Genomic DNA, 7,491 nt, shown 5'->3' on the forward strand with positions numbered 1-7,491 from the left:
TACACACGAAGAAGATTCCACTAGTGAAAGTTTTGTGGCGCAATCATGCCATTGAGGAGGCTTCCTAGGAACTAGAGGATCAAATGCGCCAGAGATATCTACACTTATTCAGTGGAGCGTAGAGTTGAGCCAGTCAAGTGAATGGAATAATATTGTATATTTTTATTTGTATAGTGTAACGTAGGATAGACAGAGTTTTTAGTTTCGAAATATGAATGGCTTTGGGAGAATTTTGGAATAGTTGTAATCTCCTAGAACCCTCTTTATAACCACGATATTCCTCCGCCATAAGTGAGGGTAATTAATAAAATATGAAGTATTTTCGCTAAGGATGGGAAGCAGGGGAATAGCAAATTTCGAGGACAAAATTTTTATAAAGAGGGGAGAATGTAATAACCCCCAAAAGGGCTATACAAGATTGGTGGAGTGATTCCCTAAAAAAATAATTAATTAATTAATTAAATTTATAAAAAAAGAAAAAAATAATAATTAAAATTTTTTTTATTTTTATTAATAAAATATATTATTATTAATTAAACACTATTATTATTATTATTATTATTATTATTATTATTATTATATAAACTTAACATCAACTAGAGAGCCCCACCCCCCTTCTTCAATTTCTCCTTTATTCTGCACAGGAGACCTACGTAGTCTCTCTCTCTCCTCTCATTCTCTCTCCTTCTCTCCTCAATTTCATGGTGGATTCTCGCCCGATCGAGAATCAAAAGATATCGTTGAGCTCCATTCTCCGCTACAGTCATTTCTACCGGAGCAGATTAGTGGTAGGAGTGACGTAGGCGTATCTCCTGGGGTAAGCCAATTTTCCCTTTTTTTTCTTTAATTTCTTTCAAATTATAAGTCTGATTGACGAACGAACACCACCACGAGAATCTAGGGATGATTTTCTACAAGTCTAGCGGGACAAAATTCTCATGGGGTCGTCGTGGGCAAAAGCCCAAATTTGGGGTATAGGGGTTCTTAAGGGGCTTATTTTTAATTAATTAGGATTAATTTAGAAATGCTAAAATATTGAGCATCTGGAGTTGAAGTAAAATTTTCAGAATTTAGGGCTCGGGTGAGTGCCGCTAGTGTAATTTTAGGACCTATGGATAAAATTTAGAAAATTAAATGGGGGTGTTAAATATTAGTTTAAATGTTAATTTAAGTATATGGAGCTTAGGGAAGGTTAGATGGGTATTATTTTGGGGAAATAGGTTAATTAATCTGGGGAAAATGCAAATTGTAGGATTTAAATTTCGAGCGCCAAGGGCATAGGATTTGGGTCCTAACGAGACTTTCAGTAAGTCAGGTAAGTGAATAAATTATAGCAGTATTTTTAGAATTATCGTTTGAATTAATATATGAAAATAAGCATATTGTATTTTGCCTGAAAATTATTACAATATAAATATTAGATAAATTGTGTGGCATTTGAGTAATATTAATTTGTGATGCTTTGGAGTCTGAAATTAATATATTATGAATATTTGGGAAAACGTTGTGGCACATGACATGTGTTGAAAAATGTGAAATATAACGATGGGTATTTTCTAAGAATATATTGAAATGAGAATGATTGATGTGATTAGTGGAAAATAATGAAATGTGGTATTTATATATGAGTGGAAATTATTTGCATAAGAAATGAGTTTGTAAAATTATTGATATGAGTATTTTGGGAAAATGTGAAAAATACGTGAAATATGATATTTGTTATCATGAGATGATGAAATGTGCACAGAAAATAATGAGAATATTTATAGTAGACTGAATTGTGATACTGGAATATGATTGATGAAATGCCAATACCGCATAATGATTGCGGGTATGTGGTAGTGAACCCTGATGGATGGTTATGATATTGAGCATGGTACCGTTGCTAGTGGTGTTAGTGCAACCACACAGACTCTTGGAGCGTCTGGTGTGACAGTCGACTGAGCCATTCTGTAGGGTTGTTGGGCCCCCTGAGTCCGGATCAGGGTTATAGGCTGGCTAGTCATACTACAGACGCGATATGTGTTATGATACTTTGATCTAATCGAGCCGGCCAACCATGGTTAGATCCAGCCTTCAAGCCGCACAACCTTGACCATAGGGGGAAGCATGGCGTGGATAGAAAGATCCTTAGGGTGGCCATGAGTTACAGACGCGATGTTGGTATTTGATACCAAGGATACTCATAAGCCGAAAAGTAAAAATGGAAATGGAAAGTGAAAGAATGATAAAATTTGCTAAAATGAGAAATGAAAGAAAGAATGGAAATTAAGAAATAGAGAATGATAAAATTGAGAAATGGAACTGTGTGAGTTAATAATATAAATAATTTAAACGAAGTGAAACTCTCCGTCTGAGGGCTTACTGAGTAAGGTGAGTGCCCTGATAGGTATCAGATGTGGTCATCCTGACTGCATAACGTGTTAGGGTAGAGGGAAGCTACCTGTATGGGCAGGTAATCTTCCCTATTCTCAGGAACTTCGCGGTAAATATGTGTTGGAAATTATTGAATTTAAGAAATGGTTTTAAAGCTTATAAAAGCTTGTGTTGTATATCTATATGATTATGAGAATATGTATATCAGTGTATTTTCTCAAATGAAACGATGGTTTGAAAAGTAAAGTGTATTACAACTGAACTTATATGGCCACACACTATAAATAATCTATTCCTTCTTACTAAGATGTGTCTCACTCAAATTATCTAAATTTTTCTGGGAGCAGGGATAGATTGGGTGATAGAGCTCCATGATCATAGGGAGCTAGGACCCAGACACACACAGGTGAGTTTTTGGTGGACTAGGGAGGTATGATTCCCAAAGGTTATATGGTTTTTAGGTATGAGATAGTATTGTGAATATGTATATGTTGATACTCTGAGTATTGTATTTTGAATGATATAAATATATTGTCTTCTACTGTTAGGTTGTATAAATGAAATAACTTTGTACCCGGCACCCAATGCGGGTCGGGTTATATGACTAGTAATAGGGTTGTTGACGTGACCGATTTATTGATGTTGTCGATGACGTGTAAATTATTTATTATTGTTTATAAAAAAAAAAATTGGTACAAAAATCAGGGCATCACAAACAATGTCCTACCTCTTCTAAATACTCTTCTGAATTTAATAGAAATTTAATTGTTAAATGATCTTCACCAGCTCTCAAACTTTAAATCAAATAATTTAGAGCTTCATCTTCGTGAATCAAGTTAAATGGCTAATATGATTGCTATAGGTTTTAACATATATGAAAATGCAATAACTAAGAAACCTATGCATAAACGATAAGAAAGACAAGCCATCTGAACTTAAGTCTCTCACGTATTGTAAATCATAAGAAAAGAGGCAATGTAGGCTTAGTTCACTTAAAGAAATATCTATTGTGACTTTTTGGTCCGTTAAGTTTATAATCAAAATGCCAAGTTTATATCATTGACCACCCTTAGTCACTTGGCCAAGAAACTTAAAGCATATGACGACATAAAATGAGTAGAGTACATAATTGAGGGGGAGCATTACTCTTTCATGACTATAAAAATTAAATGCTCTCATTATCTTATAATATCTATGCCCATGTGTCTTTATGAATTACAGCATTGCACTGAACTCATATTTATCCTCTGTTCTATACTATTTATATTCTTTGATGAATAGATTACATTTTATGAATTATTAATTGCTACTTGATTGCATGCTTAGTTTAGAATGTCTCCTGCATGGCGGATGCAGTTGATGAGAATTACATGCTAGTAGTGCATATAGGTTCTTATGTGCCTTGAACTGAATTATAAACTGCTTGATTGAACCTATCAGGTACAGGTTTTATGGGAAACTATCCGATTTACAAACGGCATGCTACTAAAATTTCAACAGGAATTTTCCCAAAGTAAAACCTTGTACAAAGATGATTATGATGAAATAAATGATAAAATATTTTTTGAAAGGATGAGTGAAAATCAATTAATTAATTAAATTTCATCCTCACATAATCATCGAACTAATTAGAGGAGCTAAGCTCCATCCCTAGAGAAAAAGCGTAAAGATGCATATGCATCAATTCACATTTTTTGAATATTGAGGCTCTTCAGAAAACCCTGAACAATATACCTTGTGCTTAACGTTTTATGATATGATATAGAATGTTCTTGCTTCATGAACTACATTGCATGCCTTAATATCTATTTCTAATGCATTTGTTGCCTATAGGGATGACCATATTAATCAAACTATTGTTAATAAATCATTAGAATGGTTGGTTTAAAGGATTTAAAATGAATGACTTACACTCATGACATACTTTGTGAAATCAATCTTAATGAGTATAAGTCGCTTATTGCATCTAAGCATGAATTCAATTTGAAAGGGGGAGCATCTAAAACTAAACTATTATCTTGTTTTGCTCACACGCACTTTTTAGCTTAGATCTATTTTCGAAATCATGTGTGGCATGTGCTTAAATGTAATGTTCTTATTGAAAATCATAATTTGAAAGTGTTGATTTGCCACGGTCATTTGATTTTCCATATGATCATACATTTTTCTGTTAATATATTCTTTGGATCCATATAGTTATGATTCTGGTTATATTTCAGTTTATGTGCTTAATTAACAAACCAGAAAAATGTTGCGTGCTTGCATGATCTTTAAATTTTTTTTGGCAAGCAACCCCCAACACTTTAAGCAAACATCGTAAGGGGGGTATATATTTGTATATATACATGTATATTGTTGACTCTACAAGTCCAATCCTGTTTTGATAATGACAAATCACTTGGTATTTGATATGTGCATTGAGTTTGTGAACAGGGCCTATATTAAGCATGCACGGAAAGATAACGAGTCATGGAAGCTATAAAGTAAAGCTGATACATTTTTTCAAGCTCCATGGAAATCAAAGAGTACAAGAATCAAGTTTTCAAGCGGCAAAGTTCAAGAACATCTTGGGAATGGGTATTTAGAACTTAAGTATTTACATTCTCGTATGATTTAATTTGAGGCTTAATATAACTTATAATGATTTTAGGATTCATGCATTTCATATATATATATATATATATATATATATATATATATCTTTAGGGGACATTCATGGACTTAATAATGTTGTTAAAATCTTGGAAAAAGTTTTTATAAAAGAGCCAAGAAAGAAAACAAAGTAGAATTTTAAGTTAGAAAAGAAAATTTGAGAAAAAGGGCACTTCGGTAGCCTGAACTCAACTTCAGTTGCTTGAAGAATTTCTTCAGTTGCCTGAAGATTAAGTTCGGTATCCTGAAGAATTAATGGGAAACACAGAACCTGGCTGAGGCACTTCGGTCGCCTGAACTGAGGACCTCAGGTGCCTGACCTTGCCACTTCAGGAGCCTGAACCCCACTTCGGTTGCTTGAAGTCACAGGAAAGTTTAAAAATCATATTTTTATTAAAAGGACTTACGAGCTTTTTCTTTGATCCAACGGTTGAGATCAATTCTAAGGGTAAGACACTATAAATACTAAATATCTAAACCCTAGAACAAAACTAAGACACACAAGAAGTGAAGAATACATATTATTGAAAGAATATTGAGAAACTTGCTCTTATAGTTATATGATTGCCTACACTTCAACTTCTACTCATCGAGCTTGGGCAAATCAATTTAGAATCTCAAAGGGATATCTCTTATACATCTTGATTGTCAACTTGGTATTGAGGTTTGATCATTCAAGTTATTATTTTTCAAGAACTTTTCATCTTATTACTTGTTATTGAACATCATTAGAAAAGTTTGATCTTGAGTGTGCACATACATATAAAAATTGTTTTTGAAAAGATGATTCCTTGAGAAAGTTGTTTAACTTTTAGTTGATTGGTTTTTAATTCTAGAGTATATATAGATATATATATATATATATATATATCTATATATAGTGTTTATAGAGCTTATTATTGAAAAATCTATTTTTAATTAAGTATTAAAAGGTTGATCTTAAATGTGCATATACATATACATATTTATTTTTTAAATAAGATCATTACTTGATTAAGGTTGTGTGATTGATTGAATGGTTTGATTCAAGTGTGTGTTAAGTTAAAAGATTCATATTTTAGATATATTAAAACACTTGAATATATATCCTTGGTATTCATAAATATTTATCTTATTGAAAGATATTTTGTTTGGAAAACCTTATACTCAGTATTTTGATCTTTGAATTACATATCATGTACATTTACATATTACAAAGATCGAGTTGTGATTAAATATTTGATAGAAAGTTTTTTGATATAGATTGATAAAATATTCAAGATAAGGCTTTTATCAAGTTCACATTAGACATATTTGTGCATCTTTACAAATTGAACTAGAACCCTAATTCTCCAAAGTGCTTAAATATATCTTTATTTGGGAGATTTCATAAAAAGAGTATAGTGTGTTGAAGCATAATCATTCATAAAACGATTGTATCATTTCCATACATTCTGAGCTTCAAGTTTCATCATATGATTATGTACTAGGACTTTAAATTGTATTCACTAGCTTTGTTAGAAGCAACATTGAGTGTTTTGCAGATTAAATTGTATTCAAGGTTCGGTTTGTGAACCGGGGTTGAGGAGAGAATTGTATCTCTTGTAAGCAGCGGATTATGAGGGAGTTGTACCTCTTGTAAGCAGCGGATTAGGAGAAAGTTGTACCTCTTGTAAGCCGCGGATTGTAAGGGAAGCTCCGTCCCAATTTAAGGAGCAGGGATTATAGTGGAATCCTTGAGTGGGTTGCTCAAGGCAAGGATGTAGGCCGGGTTGGTTGAACCTCGAAAAATCGTGGTTGCATTCTCTCTTCCCTTATCCTTTTTATTTTCCGCTTCGTATTTCAATTTCCTGTTTGCTTGTGTATGTTGAATAACTTTACACGCATTTAATTGGGTAAAAGGGAATTCATTGATTTAGTAATTCAAATCAACATCAAATTCCAATCATTAATTAGTTAAACATAGAAATAAGGATTGATTGGTAAATAAGTTTCAAAGAATTTTTTAAAATACCCAATTCACCCCCCTCCCCTCTTGGGATTACACCTTAATCAACATATATATTTATTGTAATACTTCATGGCAAGAATTAATTTCAAAACTAAATTTTTCTTTCTTGCCTTATTATTATTATATACATATATGGTTTTAAAGTCACATAACTGGTTCAGTAACTACACATAGAAATGCATGTGAACTAGTTAGACTATGTTTATGCTCAAACCTATTCCTTATATGCCGCATGTCTTTAAATTCAAATTTTCTGCAGGTCTCATGAAATGCTTAAATCGCAATGGCTTAAGGATATTTCTGGTTTAACTACGTTTTTCGTGTCATTTAAATATTTTAATAGCCAGTTACATATTATTTGTGAGCTTAATTGCTTTATACTTTATGAGCTTGTTTGTACTATAAAATGCATGACTATCATATCTCTTGCATGATTGATAGTTATATTTATGTTTTGAGAATACTAAACTGGT

This window comes from Malania oleifera, chromosome 5 (assembly GCF_029873635.1).
Source record: "Malania oleifera isolate guangnan ecotype guangnan chromosome 5, ASM2987363v1, whole genome shotgun sequence".
Lineage (NCBI taxonomy): Eukaryota > Viridiplantae > Streptophyta > Magnoliopsida > Santalales > Ximeniaceae > Malania > Malania oleifera.